Source organism: Rattus norvegicus, chromosome 17 (genome assembly GCF_021556685.1).
Source record: "Rattus norvegicus strain SHRSP/BbbUtx chromosome 17, alternate assembly SHRSP_T2T, whole genome shotgun sequence".
In the NCBI taxonomy this organism is placed as follows: Eukaryota; Metazoa; Chordata; class Mammalia; order Rodentia; family Muridae; genus Rattus; species Rattus norvegicus.
The window spans coordinates 23,188,648-23,216,569 of record NC_141550.1 but is presented as its reverse complement, the minus strand read 5'-3'; the positions used below and the strand labels follow the sequence as shown (position 1 = coordinate 23,216,569).

Genomic DNA, 27,922 nt, shown 5'->3' with positions numbered 1-27,922 from the left:
TCATTGGAGGGCTCCTTGTTACAACATAAGTTAACTGCAAAATGTTCTACCACATGACCCCAGCAGCAGCCTTCCTTCTTCCCTGCAACCCCTTGATGCAATCTCTAGTGCTTGCTGTAATCCTGTGTTGGTTTGTGCATCATGGCTGCAGGAACAAGAGGCTGTGCCACACAGATAGCCTCCATAGCCTACAGCAGTGGGTCTCAACCTTCCCAATGCTGTGACCCTTTAATACAGTTCTTCACGTTGTGGTAATCCCCAACCATAAAATTCTTTTTGTTGCTACTTCATAACTGCAATTTTGCTACTGCTATGAATCGTATTGTAAATATCTGATATGCAGGATACCTGATATGTTGTGCGACCCTGTGAAGGGGTTGTTTGACCTGCCTCCAAAGGGGTTATGACCCATAGGTTGAGAACTTCTGCCTACAGCAACCTAAATGCTGCCCCTTTGCCCATTCCAGGTCAATCTTGTTTTTTCCCTCTCTTCTGTATGCTCTCACCTTTTAACAGTGGATCTCTCTTCCCGGAGCCTTGTGTGGCTGATCCCTCTGCCCTCTGACTGCCACCTGAACCCTTCCTCTTCACCCAGTTTTTCAGCTCCATGCTCTTTATGGGTCCTTACTGATTCCAAGACAGGCTCAGTTTCCCCACAATATATTCTGGCCTTCAGCACATTTTGGGGTTCAGGACACAAGACTCCAAAAAATGTGACTGTAGAAATCCACCAAAATATACCATCTAAAATATGCCTATGACATGTCTATTTTGAGAGGTTATTTCAAGAAATCACAGATATGGAAGCATTGACACTTGCTTGTTCATATAAAAAACTACATGTTTTTTGGTTTTTTTTAATCTCATATGTAAGTGTGTCTCATTGTCTGCACCAGGAAAATGATTAAGTCAATAGAGACTCTAATCTGTGAAGAAGGTGTTAGGTACATCTGAGTTAACATTACCTTCCTCTCCTTAATGGCATTCTCCTGGACCTCAAGCAATATTCAAGCTTTTCTCTTCATTGCTGTGTATTGTCCCAGCATCTGCTAGAAATCCAGACCCCTAGATTCCTTCCTGCAGTTAAGGATTAGACATGGGCCTCAGTCACCTGTCTGATGCTTTGAGTCGTCTAGTTTTATGTAACATATAATTACATTTATTTTTCTCTGGCTAACAGGCCAAGTGAATTCACAGATGATCCAGGAAAGGAACTTTGAAGTAGAGAAAAAAGCAACTCTTCCTTCCTTGTATTAATTCATGTCCACGTCTCTCCTGCAGTGTAAGCTTGTTCCCATCTAGGTTCTGACTTAAAATATGGCTGACAGTGTGAGCACTCTCTAGTTAGTTGTTAAATAAATTAACTTAGTGATGACACATGGTGGGACTCTCTCAGTCATAATTTCTTGCTCTCCAGAGCGACTGAAAATGTCATAGACACAAATGACTGTAATCTATGCTTAAAGGACTGAAATAATCATTATCTCCTCCAGGGTAAGTTCTGGGACCACAGCAGGAGGCGAGGAGTCCTGTACATACATACCAAGAAGCAATGAAAGAGGATGGTTTAAACAGTAGAAATCATCAGCCTCTTACATGACCTCGAAACAGACTTGGGGGCTGCTCCAGGTCAAACTACCTCCAGGGTAGGCAGAACCCTCCCCTTCCACTGTTAAGGGGTGTTAACTGGAGACACGTCCGTCCGGATGTCTGACACCAACACAGGAAGTAAACATCTCAATGCATTCCAGCCCTACCCTCACCCCAAGCCACAGCAAGTGGCTGGCACTCACCAGAAGGCAGAAGAACCACAATGGATAGACCATCTTGTGACCCTGGCCGCCTTGATCTCTCCTGGGTAGGCAGGGATGGGAACTGCTCCCTCTGTGTCCTTATGCTTGGCTCTCTGCAGCTCCCCTGTTTGCATCTAAGGGCAGCTGACAGCTCTTCTCTACTGAGCAACCGCATGTGTGGGGTTTTCCTTCCGGTTGCTGAGAAGCAATGTTGTCTCAATTCACTTCCGCTCTGCTCTGTACTGCCACCACCACCGACACCACCATCATCTCCTCCTACCCCCTCCCCTTCCCCCTTCCCTTCCTCCCCCTCCTCTTCCTCCTCCTCTTCTTCCCCTTCCTCCTCTTTCTCTTCTCCCTCCTCATTCTTGTTCTTCTCTTTCTCTGTCAGACTCTCTGATTAGCTGGAGATATTTTGTACTTTTGAGTAAGGCTAATTTTTTTTTCTGTAATCTCTTTTGTGGTTTAAAAGCAGGAGTGATCTTAATGGTGAGTTTAAATTCACTGGAAATGGCCTTTTGGGACAGCATTGCAGGAAAATATAGGCTAATTAAAAAGCCATGGGGTTTGGAATTTTTTTTATATGGACTACATTTGTTCTGAAGGTTTGTCCTATAAATTGATGCGGAACATTCTGACATATAGTAAGTATAGAGTTTGTGGAGTACAATAGGTAACGACCTAGAGACTATATCCTCACTGGAGAATCTCCAACTTATAATGTAGTAAGAATAAACACTTGAACCAGTGGGAGGCAAGTTGAAACTACCTTGTCCGAACCCCCTCTTCTCTTCTCTCCGTTTGAGGGGCAGGGAAGTGAGCCATCAGATCAGAGTTATGTTCTATGTTGCACACTTTGGAGCCTCAACGTCCTCCTCTGAACAATGGGAAACATCATGGAGTATCCTGAGTATTGGATGGACCAGCGTCTGGCATAAAATAAGAACAATGTGAGTGCTGGATGTTCTTATCAGGGTCAATTCTGTATCTTTCAGCCTAGGTTTTCATTTTCTTCTTTCCCTTCCTGTTTCCTATTCCTGAGAGTTGGCTAGGGAATTACTTGGGAAGATAGCGGATTGAAAGAAAAGAGAGGGGATATTTGAACAGTGCTCCTAAACACCCAATGATGCCTGGTGTTCCTCCTCAGTGCTAGGCTACTACAGTGAGAATTACCACCATGAGGAGGGACCGCCCACCTTCCCTCTTCATGAGATTCCAATGACAAGCCAAAGTTTACCCGAGCGAACCAGGGAGTTTATTTCAGTTACTTACAGAGCATGGATGATGGGTGGGGGACGGGCACGTGGGTGAGCTTAAAGCAGCCACACTGGAAGGTCTGTCCCCAACATGGATGATGGCCATCCCAGGGTTGTGTAGATACAGTCCCGGACCCTAGTCCTTCTCTACCTGCATGTATGATCTAGCCCCTCCTTGAGACCTTTGGAACCTTATGCAATTGGGACTGAATTTCACGAAACTGATTGGAAGAAGTGGCTATTTACTCAAGAGGGTCCCATGACCCCCCACACCTTCTATGGGGGAACCTCAGTAGTCAACCAGACCAGCCGTGATGATCTTTTGTGAGCAGGCCCAGCTGCACTCCTGAGGATGGTCCCAATTTGGCTTAGAGGATCATCCTAGACAACACTGGTTCCTTATCAAGACAAAGGAAACCCCACTATATGCTCTGACTTGAATCCAGAGCCTTAAACATATTGATCTACCTCCACACTGCACTCTCCCTCATATTTTGTTTTAATTTCTGTACCATTCCACTGAAATTCAGATCGATGTCATTTATCCTAAAATAACTGAGATGGCAAGAACCTCACTGAAGATATTCTACCCATAAACAGACACCACTTGGGGGAAATAGAGAAATACTACTCTGCTCAAGACTTGAAGAGCGACTTATAAACACACCAATACCTAAGGTCTCCACCTAGTCTACCACGTGTCTGAAGTGAACCAGGTAACTCCCTCCTACGAATCATTCTTGAACACATGCTATGTATCCAGCCTTCGTCTGGGCTCTGAGTAGATTACTCACCTGATGAATTTGTTGTTGTTTAATAGTACAAAATTTTCATAATGAACTGGTGGGGCAAAAGAAAAGGCCTGTGCATATTTTGTCTAGCTATCCCTGTGTGCATTTCTTGTTATTAAAGGATTACTTCTTCAATGGACATTTAATCATGATGTATAATTTAAATGTCTGAACATTAGGATGTAATTTACAGATTTTTAGTTTATCAAATGTCATCAGAGTCTCTACACTAGATATGCCAGAAAGATGTGGGCAGCTTGTGCATAAAATATTGGGTTTCATAGCTTACGCATTGATCCTTCTGTATATCTTGAGGTTCTCTATGTTGAGATGTGTGTGCATGGAGAATGTAAATGCCTGTATGCATGCATGAGTGCATATGTGTGCACGCATGCACATGTATGTTCGGGCGTTCTTCCTCATAAGTACATATGTGGAGGCCAGAGATTGAAGTTGAGTATGTCCCTTTATCATTTTCCTCGTATGCTTTGAGGCAGGGTCTCTCACTGAACCTATTGTTCACTGATTCAGCTAGACTGGCCAGACAGCAAGGCCCTGGCATCCTCTTGCCCACCCTTCAGCATCAATGCTCCAGATACGCACTGTCATATCTGGGGGCTTATGTGGGTGCTGGGAATCTGACCATGACTCATCACATTTGCCTGACAAGCACTTTCTCTACTGAGCTGTCTTTCCTTGGCCCTCCACTGAGGTCTTCAGACTGGAGAGAGAGCATGCTTCTTTACAAACAACTGATAACCGAGATTTTGTCCAAAAACATCAGAATTACTTTAGAAAAACAAGTTTTCCACAGTTGATAAGATATAGGATTTCTGTGTGTAGTTTCTTCCTTGGGTTCTTGGATTTCTCCTCCTCCTCCTCTTCCTCTTCCTCCTCCTCCTCCTCTTCCTCCTCCTCCTCTTCCTCCTCCTCCTCCTCTTCCCCTTCCTCTTCTTCCTCCTCCTCCTTTTGTTTTTGTTTTGTTCTGTTTCTTTTCTGTTTGTTTAGTGGCAGGTAATACTGCTTGTCAAAAATGTTTACGAACTATGGATGGGTCTCACAAAAAAACAAGCAAGCAATTTCTACACTTGATGTGATGAAGACCGTGTTTACGTTTCCATCCGTGTTCGAGCACTCTCCCTGGCTGTTTTAATTGACTTCTTGGGGCTGTCCCATTGGCTGAAATCTCACAAAATGGTTTACAACTCTGCTAAGCAGCATCGAACCCCAGACAGCTGCTCCGACTTTGTCATGGATGTTTGGTCTAAGGGACAAATGTTGTTTGGAATGAGGAGGAAGGGAACAGAGATAAGTACTTGAGATAAAAGGGCCGACTGAGGTGTACGTGTGTAGGTGTCATGTGTCTGTGTATGTGTGTATGCACGTATGAGTCCCATTCATTTGGCTCCTTTTCTTCCACAACTGAAAACATTACCATCCACTGGGAATCAGGTCCCCGCTGAAGAATTCAAATAAGTATGCTCAAGCATTGTTTCAGCAAGTTTGCTAACAATGAAGTTCTCCATCATTTTCTTACCAGATCCCTGCTGAGGCATGGGAAACACTGTGGTGTTGTTCCTTTTTAGTGGGGGAGAACTAAATTCGAAATCTAGCTTCTTCTCTGCTTATTCAATGCCCATGTGTACCTGCACGCTCCATGGTGCTTCCCTGAGCTTTTGTGATGCCTTAGTCCACTAGGCACTGATTCTTCCTCAGTGGAGACATAGCTTAGTGAGATTAAACCTTTCCCCAAAAGAGATCATGACTCAGCAAGGTCATGGTCTGGAATGTGCTGCTGCAAATTTGTGTATTAGAAACTTAATCCTCAACTTCACAGAGTGTGGGTCATTTGGAGGTAGTTGAGATTAGATGAGGCTTTGAGGAAGGGGCCCCTTTGATGGTGTTAACGACTTCATAAAAACAGGAGAGATCCAGGCTCACACTGGGTTGGTTCTGCTTTCCACAGCAATAAGCTCCAGCAAGTTAGGAAGCTGTAGGAAGGCCTTCCCCATAAACCAAAAGAAGCTGGTGCTCAGACTTTAGACTTTCCAATTGTAGATTCACTGGCCAAATCAACTTCTATTCTATATAAATATTGTCTATGGCTTGGGAGAACTTCACTGTTTCTTGAATTATACTATTCATTGCTACCTATGGGGTTGGAGCCCAGGGTCAGTCCATGTATAGTCTTTGGGTAGTGGCTTAGTCCCTGGAAGCTCTGGTTGCTTGGCATTGTTGTTCATAAGGGGTCATGAGCCCCTTCAAGCTCTTCCAGTCCTTTCTCTGATTCCTTCAACGGGGGTCCCGTTCTCAGTTCAGTGGTTTAATGATGGCATTCGCCTCTGTATTTGCTGTATTCTGGCTGTGTCTCTCAGGAGGGATCTACATCCGGTTCCTGTCAGCCTGCACTTCTTTGCTTCATCCATCTTACCTAATTTGGTGGCTGTAGATGTATGGGCCACGTGGGGCAGGCTCTGAATGGGCGTTCCTTCTTGAATTATACTAATCACTCTGCCTAGTCCATACTCCTTTCAACCGTAGCATCAAATATCACTACTTAAGGAGGGTATCAGTGGTCACCATTTTCAGAAACGGTCACCTCCCTCCTAAGTGACATTAGCAAAGATGAAACTGTCCTGGCTTAGAGGCCAGAGTGTGAGGAAGCAAGGGAACAAAGAAGAGCAGAAGGGAGAATGACGTCTTTATAAAAGACAATGGGTGGGGGTCTAAAGGATTCTGATTTGTTGAAAGCACTTCTCTTTTCATTCGGGCATCTAGCAAACACTAATTTCTGTGTAACTTGTATTTTGCTTTAATATCTCCCTGCATTTTTTGTTTCTTTAAACAACAACAACATTGCATTAACATGATAAGAAGATGATATGAACATTTTCATTCTAAAATTAGCCTTTGCTAGGTGCAATTCTACTCTGCATAATATATGCAAAGTGAATATAATGACGTAGGTACAGATATTTGTGTGGGATTTGAAAGCCAACTACTGATGGACAGGTCTTCTCCAGTGAACTGCAAGTCCAGCATTTTAAACTTATCAACACTTTAAATTTTCTTAAAAATCACTTTACTGAACAGTAATCTTTTTTTGATTTCTGAGAAAGTAATAAATGCCAAAATCTTGTTACTGCTGATTTTTCTGTAATTCTTAAATCGAATTTTAAGCCTCACACTGAATAAATTCCTCTTGCAACGAGCTAAGCAGGTAAAGCAAGTTTCAGTTCTACTGACCATCAGACCTAATTTCAGTTCTCTTGTGCCTTTTGCCAACAAACCCTGCTTTCTGTTTCAGATGCCATCTACTGGGACCCTCCTCAAGTATTTATAGAAGCATATGCAGCATTGTGAATTTACGGTCGTGCATGTACAGCCTCGTGCATGCACAGTGTCAATGTCCAGTCTTGCCCTTGAAGCACCATGCAAACAGAGCATGGAAATGAAACTGTTGCACCTGATTTCTGAGAGAAGGGAACCAGTGGCCACTCTGGTTTTACTGGTAGTCACCTGAAAGCAACTCAGTTTAGCAGAGGCCAAAGCTGTGTAGCTGCTCTCACAGGCTAGAAAGGTTGAGTTCCTCTGTTTGCTTGGCCTCTGCTCATTTGTCTCCTGAATATTCAGAACCCAAGATTGCTGTCCATCTGTGTCAGCTCTGAAAAGAGATTCCCAGATCCAGCACTGCAGGTTACCCTTGTCTGATAGAGCCATTTGTTAGATGTTCCTTTTTTTGCCTATTTGACTATGCAACTAAAAATAAGTCAAATCGCACCTCTCTGCCACACACATCTGCCATCCCCAGTTGCCACCCCAGACACCAAAAGGGACTGCCAGGTGCTGTGCTCGACACACATGTCCACTTTCCCCTTCATTCCCCCCCCTCTTTCCGGTAGACACGTTCATTCCTCCAACTCCGCCATCGCCATCCCATGAGAAATGATTACTGCTTTTAGATTGAGATATTTTTAACTAATAACCCCAGTCGCATCTGTTTATTGTTTAGCTTGCATGGAATGATTTAGAAGAAGATAATAGCAATTTCAATGGAATCCCACCTATTCTTTTCTGTCTGTCACTTCCCTGTCAGAGAAACAAAGCTCTTTGTCTCCATCCTCCCTGTCTGCATCCCTCTCTGGCTGGCTTTGTCTTCTTGCCTCCCTTGACACTCAGTTTTCTGTACCTCTGCTTCTTCCCTTCCGTTCCCCTCCTCCCCTCCCCCTGCATTCATTTCATCATGATCCAGGCCTCTAACCCCTGGTTCTTCCCCCATCTGCTTCCTAATTTCATCCTTGGTAATCCAGATGGTGGATATACTAGAGGCTAGTTTATGTTTATTCTATACTGTAAGTGGCTGGGATGGAGGATGTCTCTGTGGTTAAAGACTTGCCTACCATTCATGAGACACCCCACCTCACCCCACCCCCAGTCTAATTCCTAGCACTGGAATGAAAAGGAAAGGCCAATCACCACTCTCCCCTCATAACTGCTTTCTTTGATGGATACCTGCAAGCCTTGGTCCTCTCCCCCATGGGCCAGTAAAGGCCCTTCCTTTGCCTGTTGCCTAAGTTTCACTGTTAGGCCCAACATATGTATTCATTCTCCTGCACTTGGTGTGTGTGTGTGTGGGGGGGGTGCCTATCTGATCCAGACCAGAAAAAAGCCTCTCTGCGTGTGTACTCTCACTCACACCCTTGCCCTACATTTAAACTCAGCTGCAAAACCCTGCATGCCAGTGAGCTGGGCAAGGAAAGGCACTGGAAATACAAGCCTAATTTAAATTCATACATGCTCATAATAATAAATAAAAGGTTTTTCCAGTTGCTTTGTCAAAAGATAAATAAAGCTCAAACCATATTAACCCCTTAGGCTTCTCTATGGCCACCTCTGCCAATATTCACTTCAGACTTGCATGGCTTGGACCATTAGTTGATTCTCAACTGTGATGGCCACCTTCTAATGCCCATACTGAGAAGGTCATGCAATAGGTACAAGGACCTGAATAATTGCATTTCTTTAAGCTTCATTTGTTGAAAGGCACCTTTCGTTGTGATTGTACTAAGTAAGGTTTGTCATGGACGGTGATTAAGACATGAAGGTGTCACCCCGTGACTGTTCTTGTGCTCATATAAAAGAGTTCCAGGGGAGCATATTTGCGCCAACTGGTGGCCACACCACTGGAGAGTATCATCTATGACACCAGGAGTCTCTCCAGAGCAGCCAGCATCAAGACCATGAAGTTCCCATTGTTTATAAGCCATCTTGTCTAAGCTATTGGTGCAGCTTGACCTGACAACAGGCCTTCGGGAGACATTCACTGATGGAGCATCTCCAAAGTGTTCGATATTCCTAGACATTGCCTGCCATACCCTCTTTAAAGACATCTACCAAGCCCTTACTCCATTAAAAAATGAAATAGAAATGACTCAGCCCCTCAAGACCCATGTTGCTTGCTTTGGTTCTCACCAGCCATGTCCAAGGAACACACTGTTCTCATGTATTCTGGGACTTCCCATGATTATAGCAGGACGTAGAAAACCCTCTATCCTTCTCTGTCTAAGGCAACATGGCCATATCCTTCAACATCGCATGTCCTGAAGAATTATCTTTCCCCCCATAGCTATCATTTCATTTATCATGAAATGTCACAATGGTACCTTGGTCTCCTGGGTTACAAGGCTTCTAAGGCCAAGAAACTCTTGTCTGTTCATCTTGCTGACTGAATAACATTTCACAGTGAAGTCCTTGGATGTCACCTCATCAGATCCTGATCAGCTTTAGAGCCCCTGGCTGACCCGTGGAACTGCTGGATCACATTGTGTCAGGGACAGGGTACTCTTGGACAGTTCCCATGTGTTGGAGAACATGTCTATGGAGTCTAGTGAATATTTGATAAGTAGAACTATAATTGAAACTACTAAGATTCCCATTAAAAATCTGCCCCCTTTTCTCTTGTCTGGGGTAGTAGCTTATCAGGTGACAGACCCAGATAATTGGCTCTGCCTAGATCAAAGTGACTTAGGGGGAAACAGCTTTGCATTATTCTCTGGGTCAAGCAAAGTTCCCATTGTCCTGTCCAAATGCCAAATTGCATTTAGGGTCACTCAGAGTCCGGAAGATGGTTGACTGTGATAAGGACTCAGACATTCTTGCTCAAGTGGGAAACTGGTATTCGTGAGCATACTCTACATTTTTAGCTCAGCAAAGCCATGTCCTTAAGTAGTTCACAAGGGTCTTCTAATGAGCCATCCAGCTCTCTTTACTGTGCTTATCAGCAATGGGGATAACTCTGTTCGGTTAATAGTCCTTCCCTCGTGACTCTGGGTGGACTGTGAATAGGCCTTAGAGAGCTTTTCAGTTGTAGGAGAGGCCAGTGAACAACTGTGAGGATGGATAAGGCTTGGCCACAGCATCTCTAATGCCTTTTGAAGTATCCCTTTAATGTTGGTCTCTATCATCATCGCCATGAGATGTGTTGTAAAATGTACTATGTCAAGAAACATTATAAACTTAGGTTATGTGAAAGACCTGGGAAAACACAAAGGATACTTAAAAGACTGGTTTGTTAGCAAAAGGGCAAATTATTTTAAAAGCCAATACTGAGTCAACACACCTACCTCTGGCTATATAATCAAAGGACTTGACATCCCTAGATTAAAGAGTCATGTGCGCTCCCAAACTCATGTAATATAATTCACAGTAGCCAAAGTATAGGGCCTTCCTAAGAGTCATCAATGGGTGAACACATGGAGGAAACGTCGTACCTATTCACTGTGCAGTAGTAACGAACCTAGAAGAAGGAGTCTTTCTTTTGTGATGACATAGATGGAGAACATTATGACAGTAAAATAAGCCAGGCATAGGTAAAAAAAAAACAAACCCATTCTCATTTATATGTATTGAACTTGGAGGAACAAAGTCAAATGGTGTTTATCAGGGCTAGGGGTGTTGTCCAAAGGCCAGAAAGTCATAGACAGGAAAAACAAGTAAATATAGTAAAATGCAAGGTAATGAATATGGTAACTGAGTTGATATCATTCCCCACAATGGTGTACACCATACTATCACTGTGTACCCCTATAATTATATATGGCTGTCATTAGTCACATATAATGACAAAATAAAAGAATGAGTACATGTAACAAGAGTATATAATATAGTAGAACCACACATAGATGTTGTGAATACATACTATAGACCTGAGAGGTGGATCAGGAGAAGGGGACAGCAGGAGTGACTTGCTGTCACTCTGAGTTATTCCTTTGTCTAATAGTTGAGACCTGGACATCAATACAGAATGGCTCTTAAGCCACCTCCTAGATGGCTCATCTGCCGCAGCAGCAGAGCAGAGCATGAGAGGCCATCGATTTTGTTTTAGTCTGAATTACATATTCTTTAATATCTTCATTATTTATTCATCTCTCAAATAACATAGTCTTAATGATGAAACCACAAAGCCTTCATCATCCAAAAAAAGATGCTATACTCAACATTACATCAAAGTATACATTCCTTTAGACATTTCTCTGTGTGTATTCAGTGTGATCTAATAGAATATTTTGCTTTTTAATGCTCCTATATCGAGTTACCATAAACAGCAGCTTAAAACAATGCACACTCATCATCTTATATTTCTGAGGGTTAGAAGTCCAACACAGATCTAACTGAGTAAAGTTAGGGTGTGGACATGGCCGGGCTCCCTCTAGATGGGAATCTTTTCAATCCTCTTTTTCCACATTCCTTGGCTCAATGTCACCTTCCTCCTCCTTTATAGCCTCTAGCCTCTATGTTGCCTCTCACACCACCTTTTGCTGGCCACATCTCCTCTTTACTACAGCTGGGAAAATTTTAATTGTATTTTAAGGACCTATGCAATCATACCAGGCTAACATGAACAGCAGAGATGCCCATCTCCAGGTCTCTAGTTTAGTTACAACTGCAAAGTCTCATCGTGGAAGGTCACACATTTGCATGTTATAGGGATCAGGACATGGACACACTTATGGCCATCGTTCTGCCTGTCACATGTGGAGACAAGACAAGGAATATTTTTGGAGATTAGGTGAATTACCCAAGTTACAAAGCTGATAAACGCATTTGTTAAACTCAAGCGGTGTAATCAGACTCTTAACCAATGCCAATTTCTGGTAAAAGAAGAATGTTCGAGAAGAGAGCAGAGGGTTCGGATGAACTTAAACCAAGCCTTCCAGATGTAAACACTTGGTTCCAGCTGCAGACTCTATCATCTTAACTATTTCTCAACAGCGGTCCTCTGTGGAAGTACAATAGAAGACTTCCTATATCTAAGGCCACTTATGATACTTCTCACAGCCCTCCCAGCTCCCCCCACTGCCTCTCCTCATCCCTTGCCCTGCCTCTTGATGCCTACCAATTGCACCTTCATGGGATCCTGGACTGTGCTGCCATTCATGTCTACGGCCTAGATGAGAGGATCTGGTTTAGTCTGCTCGTGGGTAAAAGTCCTGAATATTCTTGCTGTGTGGAATTAGTCCACTGGGTTATGTGCCTGGCTGTGGGACAGCTCATGGATAGCTGTCTTCACAAGCAAATAGGTTTTATGGTTCTAGCAGCCAAGGACCATGGGGATCAAATAGAATCAACTGCATGCGACAACTTAAGAAGTAGTAGTGAAAGATAGATGGTGTTTAAATAAAAATGCACAAAAAGAGACATGCTAAAGCAGTTAAATTTAGCAAAATATTTTAACAATCATAAATACTTATAAGCCCAACATCAGGGCACCTAACTCTATAAATCAGGTAATAATACATGCAAAGGGGGTGAGTATGATCAAAACACTTTGTATACATGCACAAAACTGCTAAAGAATACATAGAAGATAGTCAAAAATAAATAAGTGTAAAGAGACAGTCAGGCTATGGTACAATTCTGGTTCAAGTCTCTAACAGCCATTTCTAGTGATGGGTTGGTGACCAGACAGAAAGTCAACAAAGAAATGTATGATTTGAACTTCTCCTTAGACCAAAGGGATAAAAATGCATCTGCATGTAAGAAATCACTTGTGGCCACTTATCTCAGAGGAGGGCTGCGAGCATTTCTTCTCAATACACCCCTGCACATACCGATGCTGAACTGTGGTTGAGAGGCACAGCAAAGCCTCTCCAGTCAGATGAAAAGGGGCTGGAAAAGAAGGGAAGAGAATGGTCCCCAGGGCTAAAGCTGAACACTGACATTTTGAAAAGAGTTTAGGTAATTACGTTCAGAGCCTCAAGACTCTAATTGCCGATCTCTACCAAAGAGGCCACCCAAGCCTCTGGAAGTTCAAACTTTATACCATTTTTTATCAGTGAGCAGGACCGCAGCTTTCTCCCACAAACCACACAGGACAATCAGCCTTTGGAAAAACGAATGTTGATAAGTCTGAACTGCGTGCATATGTTTATGTAGCTGCATTAGCCCCGAAAGTGGGAGTAGGGGTGGTCTCCTTAACTGGGAAAGATGACTCCCAACACAATCCAGAGGTAAATCATTCCCCTAGATTCCCTAAGCCTTCCTTTGCCACCTCGTCCATCTTGGTAAACAGTTCTGAGTTGCCCGATAAAACGGTGTGCTGAGGGCCCGGCTGCAAGAGGCCATGATGGAACTCTTGCGAGAATATTCTACTGGGCTGATTTGACTTTCAATCTCAGTAAAACAAGGGACAAAAGCTTGTTTTGATTTTAATTTATCACACGGGAGGAAATTGACAGGGAGTCCTAACACATTGCTGTGAGAGACAATCTGCTGTGGTGGTGGGAAAAATTATATATAAATAGGCTCTTAGGTGGGTTATGTTTGGGGAGCAAAACCAGAACCTCTTTGCACTACAGGAGCACTCAAGAACTCTACCACTGTGCTACGTCTCTAGCCCGTTTTGGGGTTCACTGTATTTCTAGGAAGAATTCCCATGTGGTGTTGTCTCTCAGGTTTTCTATTATGGTAATTAATGGCTGTGTTCATTTTTACCCGGAAATACATCAAAGGCTTCACACACTCAAGGAAGACTTAGTTTTTTGAGCAATCGTCTCTCTATTGGCTGGCAGTGAACTGGTAAGTGAGAATACCCAGAGGAGAGGTCTTAGTTCTGAATATTTAAACACTCAACTTATAATGGATTACAAAAATCAGCTGCCTTATGGTAGAGCTCCAGGATGAATAGGATGGTCATGGGCTAATTTGCTTGTTCTGTAAAAGTATGTTAGCTTCTCCAGTTCTACATCCCCTCCTGATTGGAAAGCAGGGATAATATCTTTAGGCAGCACATTCTGAGCTGTAGCCAAATGAAAATAAATAAACAACAACAAAAGACTTTCCGGTCTTTCCTGTCTCTGCGCATTGTTTTGTAAAAAGACTTTTGTCGTTGTGGTGCTAGAGATCTAATCTGGGCCCCCATTCATGCTAGGAAAATGCACTACCACCAACCTGTATTTCCTTAACCACTCTGATGTTTTGAAAAATGTATACTTATTATTATTAATGTGTGTATAATGTGCATATGTGAGTATAACATACAAGTAGAGGCCACTGAACAATTTCGTGGAATCAGCTCTCTTCTTTCTCATTTCACTTTTATGTGAGTTCCAGGAATTGAACTCAGGCCATCAGATCTGTGCAGTAAGCATCTTTATCTGTAGAGCCATTTTGCCCACCTCATCCTCTGTGGTTGCTAGAGAGGGTTCCTTTCCTCGAGGTTCCTGCCTTCTGACCCTCACTCCTCAGCAGGTCTGCCCTGAACTCTGAAGAGCTCAAAATGTGTCACAAATCTGTTCCTGATCAAGCCAACCACAAAGCCGGGAAGTGAATGTAGCTCGATTTAGCCAGTCAAATTTTGTATCATGGAGATAAGAAAGAATCCAGTGCTTTCTGGATCACAAACCCATTCTGTCCCAAACACACCTCAGGTTCCTTCAGAGGGAAAAAGAGGGAGTTGTTAAAGAAGAAACCAGTACTGGTTGTCATGAGGCGGGATTTCCAAATGAAGTCAATGCTGACAAATGAATGACCGGGTAGGTCCTACACACCCTGGTAGTCTCACAGAGTGAGGAAGTATTACATGTTCCTTGGCCGTTGTAGGAGGTTTTGCCATGTTGCTTTCCATATAGGTTGAATGGAAAACCACACTTACCTTGATGGGTCACTCTGAGAACCAACAATGCTAGCGTATGCAAAATATCCAGCACGTGCCTTAGGAAGTGTCTAAGAGATGCCACTTCCTTCCTCAAAGGATCCCCGTCACTGATTGGTAATAGTTGTGTCGGTCAGTCCATATTCAGATGGGTCAATGCTAACAAGGATCATTACATCCTCCTGAGAGAGTTGGTCATTCTCTGGTCACTCTCTGGTTGCTAAGAGGCACCAAAGTCTCCAAACTACTTTGGGTAAACCAGTGGATGATTGCCCTTTTCTCTTAACTGTATTCTGCAGAAACATCCTGTCTGACAACTCCTTTCTGACACTCTCCTTTGTCTTGTGGTCTTGTATCTTCTCATGGCAGTGTAGAATCTCCTATCTTCTCTGCAGTGACTTCCTTTCCTACCCCTTTACACGATCTTCCTCCTCATCCTCTTCTTTCTCCTCTTCTCTTGCTATTCTCCCCATTTCTCTTGTCCTCCTCCCTTTCTCCTGCTTTCCCCAGAACTTTCTCTGTCCTTGAGCATTGCACTGCTCAATTCCCAGTCTAAGGGCTCCTCCTTCTTAAGTATTCAGTTCCAATTTGCATGTTCATAACATTTTGAGACATTTAATACATACTATTTTAATCTAATCATACACTCAATGTCTATTTATAGAATGTCTACTCTCTGCCTGGTATTATTTTATGTGCTAGAGATATAAGCAAAACAGGCTGATTTCTATCTTTGTGAGATTCATATCCAGGTGATGAAACTGATACTGAAAACTCAGAAAGAACATTTATTATGTTAAATGGAGTAACTGTTGTAGATTAAGGCAGGCATGAATCACAGAAAAGTATACTCATTATGGAGTCTCAGGTGATGACTTTTTAACAATACATCACCAAGGCAAGCCAAGGGCCAAACATGGTCAGTATCAGAGGAAGAAGGGAGCAAGGACACCCCCTCCCCCAGGGTGAGGGAATGTTTCTGGCATCTGGAAGGAATCTTCAGATCAGTAGTATGAAGCAAGAAGCAAGAGGAAGGAAATACGATAAGAAATGCAGCAAAGACGAGGTTGGGGTGGGTGGCATGGGTGTGGGCACTGGGGACAGTGTTAGAAGGGCTAGAGGGAGGGAATATGGGAGAGGTTAGAGGGAGAAAAGGAAAAAACATATTTATATTTTAACAAAATTTTTTTTCAAAGATTATTTGCAGTCAGGCATCATGGTTTATACCTATAATCCCAGGACTAGGGAAGATGAGGCAGATACGCAGTGCTGTGAGTTCGAGGCCAGCCTGAGCTACAGAGTAGGATGCTGTTTCAAAAGACTAAAATTCAGGGCTACGTATGCACAAGGCTCTGCATTCAATCTCCTGCGTCACATAAATCAAGCAAGAGTGAGAAGCAAGCAATCAGGTTTTGTTGTCAATGGTATCAGAAGAATGGAGTGATAGGCAAAGGAAGTGACTGCACTGGCAAAGAGGTTGTCTTAGCCAAGACACCTAATATTCCTGAATGATAAAAGAAGCATTTTAACAGAAAATTCACACACTCTCTAACAGCTACCTCTCCAGCTCCCGACACAGACAGCTTAATGACGCAGGAGGGGCAGATGAGATTGTTAGAATGGAGTTCCTGAGCCAGCAAAAGGGAGCTGGACACAGGAAGCTAGCAGAGAGGTTGGCTTCTAATCAAGAGAGGGGCAGCTTTCAGGCGTGGGAATGGGCACTTAGGTTCGAGCACATCTATATTGTCTTCAGAGTGCTTCTGCTTTTTCTGTGAGACAGGAAACCCACTTATCAGCTAAGATTGAAATCTGTACCCAGGGAGGAGGCATGGGTTTAATGAGGAGGGTCAGGCCGTGAAGCAGCCTGCATGGGGTACAGTAGGGTGTAAGTGTGAACGGACCAAGCAAACAATGGTTGGAGTGGGATCCCGACTCAGTAAGCACTCAGTGTATTCCAGATCTACAATCTGTTTTGGAATGCCAGCATCTCTCCTGAGATCCAAGATCAGTCTATTCCTGGGATTTATGAGGTCATCTAAACCTCCATTTCTGAAGTAGGCTAGCAGTCATCCCTGTCTCTCCCTGTAACAAGTTGGTGACCAAATTTTGTCGTTACCACACCTTCAGTGCTTGTGAGCTTTCCCGCTATCATCAGGGTTCCCCCGTTGTGGACTGGGTAGGTTAAAGTGGTTGCCTCAAGGTGGCTGCTTAAAGTCTCTTCCTCCCAGACTGAACACTTTCAGAGTTCACCTCAGTAAACATGGAAGCCAATCGTTCATTCCAGCAATAGTTAGCACTGTCTATACTAAACTATATTCATTATTACCCATGAAAGACACAGTGGAACTCTGACTGGTTCCTCTGATACACAGTGGGCTCGATACTATTCTGCTCATAACTAGGAGGTGTGTGCATGGTCCAGTGAGCGTTCAACTCATCCCAGATTCTTATGCCTCAGTAGGCCTATTGCCAGGCATTGTACTCTGTACTTGGGAATTAAGACATGCGCACTTGATTTTAAATATGATAGAAAGTCTGGAAAGAATGTTAAGAATGACTTGGCTTTGTGCAACATGCTGACTGAAAGCTAATGATGCGTCAGCTGCTCTCTAGACACAACAGTGAACAGTAGGCAAGGAAATCAAGTGCTCACCAAAGCCAGAGATGTAAGAAAACGAATGGACCAAGCACCTTCAAACACACAGGATCCCGGGAGACTGTTGCAGAAGCAGGTTCTTGAGTCATGCGAACCCTTGGGAGAGATACATTCTGAGATCAGGGAACCACAAGGCAGCATCCTTGAGACTGAAGCCAGCAAAGAAGCAGGATCTACCAAGTCATAACAAATGTAAGAGCAGGTCAGACATGCTCTAAATGGAGGTCAAAAGAGCAGCCTGGCCCAAATCACATGGGGGTTTCAAAAATTGTGATTAGGAGCTTGCCTTTAGGTTTTTTTTATTTAGAGATACCTTAATATTTAAAAGGTAGTACAGTCTCTTGATACATACTTTTTGGTAGAAATTTGATAACACAATGATAGTACGGTGAACATTTTCTTTCTAAAGAATTTTGTACATTGTTTAGAATGTATTGTGACCATGTTGAGCCACCATTACCCTTCCATTCCCCTTCCACTCCTGATGACTCTCTTTCTTCCTCCCAACCAGTTCTCCTTCTGCCCTATATCTTCTGTGTGTTTATTTACTCGTTCATTCATTCACTCATTTTTGTGGGTCTTTTTTCAGGTAGCCATAGCTGCTGTGGGTTCACAGTGACTGTGGCCATGCTGTGTGCAGAAGAAAGTGTTTTATAGTGTTCTCCACCCTCTGGATTACAATCCTTCCACCCCATTCTGAAATGTTCCCTTGGAAGGAGTGATACAGATTTCCTGCTTAGTACTGAGTGCCCGATAATGCCTTATTCTCTGACTCAGGCTGAGGGGCGGCACTGATCTTGGCTATAAACATAAATAATTAGGAGGCAGTTTGGCTACAATCCATTTAGAGGAACATTCAGTGGGACACTATCTCCTTCTAGCTGTGATTTTCCCAGCCAGGTTTACAATACTAGACTTTCATTCCCTCCCATGAGGCAGGTTTCCAGTGGAAAAATAGTTGGTTACTCCCTAAGCAGCCATACCACTATTGCGCTAGTGTGAAGATGTTTCTTGGTAAATCAGTATTATAGCACACAAGGACTACAGTTGGGAAATTTGATGCCTTTTCTCCCCCAGTGGCCTCTCTAGTATCCTTGGGCTGTACAAACAGTATCCAGCAGGGAGGAAACTTCCACACAGAGAAGTAAGACATCCTTTTAGAAAGTCAGCTAATACTGTTGTGTAGACTTGGTGAGAGTGTGGGACTATAGGCATGCTCAGTACTATTCTCTAGGACAGTGAACCTGTCTGCAGTGTGCAGAATGGCTCAGAGAGGAGAGAGATGGTCTTTTTGCAATGGTTACAATTGACAGCTGAGGAGAGACCAAAGAGGGGAAGTCAGACTCACCCTTCCAAATGAGGCTATAAGGAAGTGAGATCTGATTCAAATAGCACCCACCTCTCTTGAAGTGAGACATTAACTGCCAGGAGCTTCGCTTTAATTTTTCTAACTTACTACTCTCCACAACTGATCACTCCAAATCGCTTTCTGGAGGTTTAATGCTGTGAGAGTCCTCTTGGGATTTTTGGTCGCCATCGTAGACATACTTTACGTGATTTTTTAAATTCAAATGTTGTGAGGACTTCCAAGCGGGTCCATACCTCCTTCCAAAGGAAATTAAGACACTGCTCCTGACAGCCTGAGTTCTAACCTAACCCTTGTTTATTCTATGTGCCTTCAAAAAAAAAATAAGGCTGATTTATCTACATCCCAAACACATGGGGCTTCAGGATTTTCCAGCACGGATCCATCTTTAAAATGCAAGCTAGCCAGATCTGATCCTCCTAAGGGTCTTGCTCTTTGCTGAAGCAGGTTGTAAATATTGCTACAACATTTAAGGTAAAGCAAGCTTTGAGGTGACCCTCTCAGCTGCATTCCTCATTTGTATTTAATGCAAATGAGTTTCAGATCCTTCTTGAGAGAAAATTTTGACTGGGAAACAGTGGACATTCTGGCCTCAGAATGGGGGCCAAAGAGTCTTGGGGAGTAAAATGGGGAAGGGGAAAAGGGAAGGAGGCCATTGAAAGCATTGCACTCAGTTTTCTTCAAACATTTGCACAGAAGCAGCAAACTGCCTACGGCCTATCTTCCACTGACTTGGACAAAGGATTCGACAATGGAGAAGAAGATGGCTTTACATATGCACTGCTTCTATTTGACTTGTTTCTAACACAAGCTGTGTACCTTAGTAATTGCACTCCTCTTAAAGCAATAGTCCTTGTTCTGCCCTTTGGACCCCTTTACCACAGAGGGGTGCTGGGCTGCCTCTTGCTATCCTCACACCAGCCACATTTCCACAGGCCTGGGGAGTCTAAAAGACATTGCCAGGAGAATGGAGCATGTCATGTCTTGTCACACAGAGATGACCAAAGTAGGAAAGAGGAAAGTTGTTACTTACTGAGTACCAACTGTATACACAGGTCTGCTTGGCATCTCCTGCATAGGTGATCTCAAGGGCTCTACATTCTTTCTAGATCCCCATGAGAGTTTTAGGATTTATAAATGGTCATGGAAAATGAATACACCTTCCCGGGGGTCATTTACATGAATCATAGTGATACCTGTCTTGTGACAGCTTGTAAGGCTGCATCTAAGGGAAAGAGGTGACCATCAGGTTATGAATGCCATGAATTCATCCATTTAGTCATTGCAACCCATACTTATCAAACAGCTAATAATTGCCAAAAGATATAGAAAGATCAGCAGTTAGGGGATGGGCAGGACAAAGTCCAATGCAGTAACAGTAATCTGAGTTCTCTTTCCCCTTAGGGGCCTCCATTCAGATAAGGCCAGATTTTTGATTATGCCACAGAAAAGCATTTCAGTGGGCTAAAGATATGACTCAAGGCCTGCCACTCTTTCAGAGTCCCAGAGTTCAGTCCCCAGCAACTGCATTAGGTAGTGCACAGCAGCCTGTAACTCTAGTCCCAGGACACCCAAGACCCTCTCATGGCTTCCTCAAGCACCTGCACTTGCATACACTTAGATGCCCCCTCTCCACTCTGTAAAATAAAGATAGAAAGTTTAAGATGAGGCAGGGAGAATCAAAGTTAGTGAATTCATCAAATATTTAGAGTGAGAGTTATATAAAAAGAGGACAGTACACAAGCCCTAGATTTCTCCACAGAATTGGGTTTGAGCATCTCCACACTGCCTATGTATGTATTTGCTATATTACGATCCTCATGGAATATAGTTTACAACAAGGTTGAGTGATTGAGCAAAGCTTAAAACTAAGTAAGGTCTTAAAATTAAGCAAACACATATCATGTAATTTACTTATTTTCCTTAACTAAGAATTTTCTTCTGTAAGTCACATTGCAAGGCAGTTCTATGAGGTACATACATTGTTTGGATTGAGAGGTGAGACAAGAGAGCTGATATGGTAATAGTCAAGGTCATGACTGTCCTGGCCCTACGTGAGGACAGGCCATTTGTTGCTTTTTAACATCCTTGTCTGAGGTGTTTCAAGGGAAGCCCACATCTCTGTCAGCAGTTTCAGCTCTCAGTTGTGTCTCTGTGTCTCTTGATGCCCCATCAAGAGCAGAGGTGAACTAGATTCCAGGCCAGAGACTTCTTTTTCACATGCCCTTGAGTTTCCGAGGTAGGATAGAGAGGTAGAATAGAGGAGATCATTTTTGGCAATGTCATTGTGCTATAATTTCTTCAGGACAAGAACTGCTTCTGTCCCTAAATAATGCAGCTCATAAAATTACCTTACAATCTGTGAATAAGTGAATAAATTCATACTGTGGCAAAAGAAAAAAAAATCTATGATAAGGGGTATGGCTCAGTGGGTAAAAGTGCTTGCTTCATATGCCCAGCCCAATGCACTGAACTTGAGCTCTGGAACCCAGATAAACGTGGAAAGAAAGAACTGAACCCACAAGGTTGTCCTCTGATCACATGTAGGGCATGTACACCCATGTATGCACATCATACATAACAGCAATACAACTACACACACACACACACACACACACACACAGAAAGAGAGAGAGAGAGAGAGAGAGAGAGAGAGAGAGAGAGAGAAAGAGAGAGATCTATAATAAAGTGGGATTACCACTCATTTAGTAAACCCTGGCTGAGCATTTATGAAGCTCCAGGTACTGAGTCAAACTGACCAGATGTAGACCTTGCTCTTTATAACCACAGTGTAAAAAGTTAGCATGTTCTGAAGAGCATGGAGACACGGTGAGCTCCAGCAGAGTTCGCCACCACATGTGTTTGCCCAAGTCTTGTGAAGACCTGGTCCCTCCACAAAAGTCCCGTTCTTAAGCTGAAGGGTTGTTTGAAATGTTTCAAGTGAGAGGAAAGAATAAAGTTCAGAAAAAAAACACAATCCAAAACCCAACAAACAAACAAAAACCGAGATTGGATATCAGGGGTGAATTGAGGCATTGGGGCCTATCCAACGCCTTTCCAAGACTTTTAAATGGAAACAAAGTAGGATGTGTTTTAAGTTTTAAAAATCATTCTGTTATAAGGAGAGAGATTATGAAGAACTTAGGAGTGGACCATATGAGACAATAGGACATTACTGCTGACAGCTAGAGGTGGGATGGTGTCCATTTGAATTATGAAGGTGACACTAAAGGCAGAAGTATGGATGTGGACAGGTAAACCTGTCCCAGGAATAGAAACAGGAGCCATAATCATTGGTCGGTGGGTGGGGTAGATAGTAACAGTACAAGAACTGAGGAGTTTTTGTTTTTGTTTTTGTTTGGCCGAACAATTTCATTGTGTCATTTTCTGAGATTACAGGAACTAGAATAGAATCATTGGAAAAGCTCTATGCACCACTGTTAGCTGCACATTAATGGTGTTTAGTGTGATCTTTTCCGTCAACTTGTGCAGTATGCACTGAGCAAACCCAGTTGGTTTTTCCACACTCCCCCAACATGCCTGACTCTCTTGTCACCCCTATTGTACTTTCAAAGTGGTCTGCACTTTCGTTTCCACATTCGAGAAGACATGTGGTCCTAGTGCTGGGTCTGGCTTATTTCACTTACCCAAGTGTCTTCTAGTTCAGTCCTGCCAATGACAACATTTCATTCTCTGTGCTTGTGTAAAACTCTCTCTCTCTCTCTCTCTCTCTCTCTCTCTCTCTCTCTCTCTCTCTGTGTGTGTGTGTGTGTGTGTGTGTGTGTGTGTGTGTGTGTGTGAGAGAGAGAGAGAGAGAGAGAGAGAGAGACTTTTTTTTTTAATCCATTCATCTGTTGGTGGCACCCGGCTGATTCTGAATCTTAGATATGCTGACTAGTGCTGTCAGGAGCTGCATGGACATGACTGCATCTCTTCAATATATTGGTGTCACTTCTTTTGAATATACACCCAGAAGGAGGATAGGTAGACATTGTGTTGGTTCTGCTTTGTATATTTTTAAAATAATTTATTGTTATTTTATGTGCATTGGAATTTTGCCTGTACGCATATCCGTGTGAAGATGTTAGGTTTCCCGGAACTGGAGTGAGCAGACCGTTGTGAGCTGCCACATGAGTGCTGAGATTGAACCCAGGTCCTCTGCAAGAGTCAGTGTTCCTAACCCCTCTAGCCCCTCTAGTTTAAATACTTTAAGGAAGTTCCAGGGTGTTCTCCATTTATAAATGGACACTCCCACCAACACCCTCACATGCCTGTGCTAGACTTATACACAATTTAATATACCACTTCTTACTGTGGTGGATGTGGTTTTCAATTTGCATTTTCTTTTGTTGTTGGGGGAGAATGTTCCTAAGGTCTACACAGGTGCATTTTAGGCTCTAGTCTGAGTCTGACATTGAGATCGCTGTAAGAGCTGTACGTGGAAATGTTCAAAGTGGAGCAGAAACCTGGTGGGTAACCACGTAAGCCCAGCATCATTCCTCTGTGACTACAAGGACTGGACCAGATCACCAAAAGCAAAAGAGAACCAGTGAATGTCTAGGACCTAAGGAAGCTGTGTGGGAGAAAATAATCCAAGGAGGTTAAGAATATGCCCAAGCCACTGGAAGAAAACCATCTTGATTAGAGAATATTCTGCTGTAGATGCCTGTCCCAACCCCTCACCCCATCCCAGTCCTCTCTCCTTCTCTCTCTTCCCTCCCCCCAACTCTGTGTATGAACATGCTGTGAATTGAACTTAGGTCCTTGCACGTGCTAGGCAAGCACTCTACCACTGAGCCGTATTCCCAACCCCGTCTTGCTCTTTTTGACACTTTTTTTTTAATGTGGCCTAGGCTGTCTTGGAACTGACTATAGAGATTAAATGGCTTCATATTCACAGCCATCTCTGTTAGCCTCCTAAGAGTGAAAGCACATGTGTAACGCCACATCCAGCTACAGGTGTGTCTTAAAAAGGTGATGTTCATGGCCGAGAGCGTTCAGGGGAGGAGAAGGACAATGGGAATTAAAATCAGCCAGTGGGTGGGCACCAGGAAGGGCACACAGATGTTCAAGGATGAGAAAGGTCAAAAGCCAGTTCAAGTGAGCAGACAAGGAAACCAAGGCAAGGAAGCAATCTTGAATAGAACGATTCTTCTTAGAATTGTATGTATAGATGAAGAAAGGAGAAAGACTAGAAAATAATTCAGCTTCAGGGGTCGGTCATGATTTCCTGCTCTTTATTCTGGTTTAAGGCAAGGGTGCTAAAAAATTATGTCTAAAACTTTATTACAGAACAGAGAATGGATTAGCTAGCTACCCAAATGAATAAGGTGTCCCTCAAAATGTTGTTGATGTGTAAGTAGACCTTTCCAGGAGAAGGTCAAACACCAATGTGAGCAGAAACAATGGTGTATTTTCTCAACATCACCACTGCCTAATTTCAGAGAAGAGAACCCCCAGGCAAGACCTTGCTAGGCCTTCTCTGTATGCAATGTCTTCAGAGGAGAGCTAGCAAATGACGTCTCTGGCCCACTGGGACCTAGGATCCCTGGCTAATGCAGTCGAGAGCTTTGTCACACTGATGATGACACTATCCTAAATGAACAGTCAAGCAGAGATGCTTCCTGTAGTATTGATTTATAATGTAAGATATTTGTTTCATTTATTATGAGATTAGAGTCTCAGCCCACATTGGCCCACTTAGAAAAAAACAACAACAATAAAGAATTTTTGAGTTCTTCTGTTTTTGAAGCTTGGGGGGCGTCCAGTTTATGTGTTTTGTATGACTTTTATCATTAAAGTCGTAGAATTAGGAAAGAATTGGTGTCCTAGAGAGACCACTTCTCGTATCTCATGTTCCTTGGTAGCTATCTGTAGACACTCTGAGTGAGGATGGAAGCCAGAGTGGGCCAAGCTCCTGGTCTCTCCAGTTGCCATTTTGCTGCCATCCTCCCAGATACAGGGAAACAGCAGTATTAGGCAGCAGTGAGTCCTGACTAGAGCTGGGGAGAGGCAAGGGGCAGGGCAGGGAAGGGGAGAGGGGGGGATGCTAGGAGAGGAATGGGGGTCGGTGCTTGAAGAGCAGTTTAAATGAATGAATTAATCTTCATGAATGTCCCACGTCTATGGGAATTAGTAGCTTTAGCATCTTAGACCCTTAGAGCTCTTCTTCATACAGACTCGGTGTGGATTTTCTTTATAAAAGAGTCAAAGATATAAAGACCCCATAAAACTTCCTGGAAGAAAAAAAAAGCCACACACATTAATTGGATTCTTGGCAAAGGACTGGAAAAATGTCCCAGAACTGATGAAACTTGTTATTTTTAGACAAGTCCGCTCTAAAATATGTCGGTTCCTCTCTGAGTGAGTTCACAGAGCATGCCACAAACTGCTTTGGCCTGGTGCATTTGGGGTGGGGATTAAAAAAAGAAAAAAAGAACCTCTCCATTTTTCCTTTTTATTGTGCAATAAAATAAAACGAGCAGTCTCTCGGTGCCGTCTGGGGAGCATTCTTCCAAGGAGAGCTCTTGTGTCAGCTTCTCTCGGCATTCTTGCCTTCATCTGAGCTCTTTGCTCTGCTCTTACAGCCCGAAGACGTTAATAGATAGGCGTGCTTCCCACCGTTCATTTAGCTTTCAGCTATCCCCATTTTTAACCCATAAACTCACCATAATGATCCGCTGGCTTTATTTCCTACTCGACAACTCTCCACTGGTTGGGTCTTTCTTACATATATTTGTTTTTTCCAGTGCTTTATATATATAGCTTTAGTCGGAAAAACAATCATGCGGGTGGGTAGAGATCTGATCACGTGATAAGAGATCCGCCAGAGATTAGCGGACCTCACCTTCTCAGTCTTAAAATGGAATTCGTGGGGATGGTCCAGATGGGGCCCCCGGGGGAATTACCTGGCTGCACAGTCCCAGAGCAAACACAATAACCGCTTCGAAAATGCTCTTCATCTCAGGGGCAAAGGAGGGAAATGGGGCTTTTGGAGGCCTCGCTTCACATTCCATGGCGATTACGGTAGCAAATACTAGTGACTTAAAGTGGCCTTTTATCAGATACGAGAGGTCTTCTAAATTGTCAAGGGATTACAAAGGTCGCTTTTGAAATCCCTTGTTGTTAAAATTAACAGGAGCTCTAAGTTTACATATGTTCCTGAGTCTTTACCTGCTAAGATTTAAGTGTATCAGATAGATAGATAGATAGATAGATAGATAGATAGATAGATAGATAGATAGATAGATAGATAGATAGGTAGGTAGGTAGGTAGGTAGATAGATAGATAGATAGATAGATAGATAGATAGATAGATAGATAGATAGATAGATATAGTGCACTAATACATAGTATATATAAATAGTGTATTGTATATTTCTGGGAAAAGCAAGTTTAGTTTTTCAGGAAATCATGACTCATGACGTGGATAGAGGTGTCTCCTGGGTACTTTACTAACTGAGCAACTGGAACATCGGCACCTAATACAAACAGGAATCCTCAGAGTGTGTCTTCATGTTTCTGAGAGCCTTGCGTTTAGCACGAGCGTTAAAATAGAGTCTTGGTCAACATACGGCTTACAATTGTTTTATGATGTTTATCTATTGCTGGGCAGGGGAAGTCCATGTGCATGCCATGTGGATGCCATGTGCATGTGTGAACTTTTAGGAGTGAGTTGAGGTTTTTTTTTTTTCTTCTCTCCCACACAGAGAGGGTTGCAGGGATCAAGCCCAGGTCATCAGGCTTGGCAGCAAGTGTCTCCACTTACTGAGCCATCTTGACATCCCCAAATATCCCGGTTTTTTTTCCCAAGGTCAGGAAAATCTGGAGGCGGTCTGCACTCCTAGACTCTCTTCCCTAAATCATTCTCATAAAGCTGTCAGGGGACACAATCAGTTGATTCTAGTGTTCAGCTTTAAGCTTGAATCTGGTAAAAAACGCACCCTCGTTATTGAAACCATTTTTATACTGTGTTCATTTGCTATGCACCAACACTAGTAAAAATTTCAGACTTCTTTTTCCCATGTATTTGGTGTGTAAGTCTCATGCACACATCACAGCCCACTGTGTGTGTGTGGAGGGGGAGGTCAAAAGATAACTTGCTTTCAGGGTTCTCTGCTCCCACTATGTGTGTTTCAGGTGTGGAGTAGCTCAGTAGGTTTGGTGGCAAGAACCATTAACTGCCAAGCCATTTGTAGTTTCTGGCCTGGTTCTCAGATTTTGACATGAGGTGGCGAAGAATTTGGAATCCTGCATTGGTGGAGAATAATGAAGAAAGGTCGTCCATTGGTGGAAATGGATAAATCGTGATTTTGCTGAACCAAACAGTGAGTCGAGTTATACAAATTAGTAAAATTCCTTAAGGTGAGAAGCGTCTAAATCTTGGTACACTGCTTTTCTAAATGGGAGTGGAACATCTCCCAGTTCTGGTGGCTTCTTGTGGCCATTCACAGATCAGCGTCAGTGTTGGAATGAAAACCCCTGCTCCTAGGAGACCTTTGCTGTCTGAGCTGACTGCATAGTCTTTGTGACTTCTTCACTGTGGGTTTTGGCTTCGATCCCTAGGGTTGGGTGACGCAAACACTTCGTCTAACATCACATAGCTTGTGGTAGTTTTCTTCCCTTGTGATATTTTTGTCTGGTTTGATATCAGGTAAATCTAGCCCCATGGAGCAAACTCTCTTCATCTGTTACGTTTGAAAAGTTAATAAAGGACTGACGTGTTTTTTCAGCGATGCTGGAGTTGGCCAGTGAAGTTTCTTGGATCTGGACTTCTCATTATGGAAAAAAAAATTTTATGTTGCTGCCTGTGAGTAGAAAAAAGATAATTAACTAGTGACCCTAAGAACTAACTGTTTGTCTTGTAATTGCCAAGGGTCACATGGTTTCTTTGGAAAGAATTTGTTAC

The 27,922-nt window shown here is 43.1% G+C and overlaps 1 protein-coding gene and 2 long non-coding RNA genes across 18 annotated transcripts in view; 1 reads left to right on the top strand and 2 right to left on the bottom strand.

Moving 5' to 3' along the window:
- The window catches only part of Nedd9 (neural precursor cell expressed, developmentally down-regulated 9), a 179,050-nt gene extending 177,078 nt beyond the window's left edge, over positions 1 to 1,972 (bottom strand). For all 4 annotated transcript variants that reach the window (XM_087590011.1, XM_087590013.1, XM_087590014.1 and 1 more), the window contains exon 1: positions 1,794 to 1,972. The gene's annotated coding sequence lies outside the window, so the exon portion shown is untranslated. The remainder of the gene's footprint in view (positions 1 to 1,793) is intronic.
- LOC148000072 (uncharacterized) overlaps positions 1,743 to 27,922 on the top strand; it is a 91,940-nt gene continuing 65,760 nt past the window's right edge. For 9 of the 13 annotated variants that reach the window (XR_015641216.1, XR_015641222.1, XR_015641221.1 and 6 more), the window contains exons 1-3: positions 1,743 to 1,858; positions 2,600 to 2,743; positions 3,580 to 3,765. This is a non-coding gene — a long non-coding RNA (uncharacterized LOC148000072). Of the gene's footprint in view, positions 1,859 to 2,599; positions 2,744 to 3,579; positions 3,987 to 7,147; positions 11,955 to 27,746; positions 27,824 to 27,922 lie in introns of those variants that run through there. The other 4 variants (XR_015641224.1, XR_015641223.1, XR_015641214.1 and 1 more) reach the window with 3 other exon arrangements.
- LOC148000073 (uncharacterized) lies at positions 2,490 to 9,441 on the bottom strand. Its single transcript, XR_015641228.1, has 2 exons — positions 9,313 to 9,441; positions 2,490 to 2,722 (listed from the first exon to the last, which is right to left on the bottom strand). It is a non-coding gene; the product is annotated as an uncharacterized LOC148000073 (long non-coding RNA).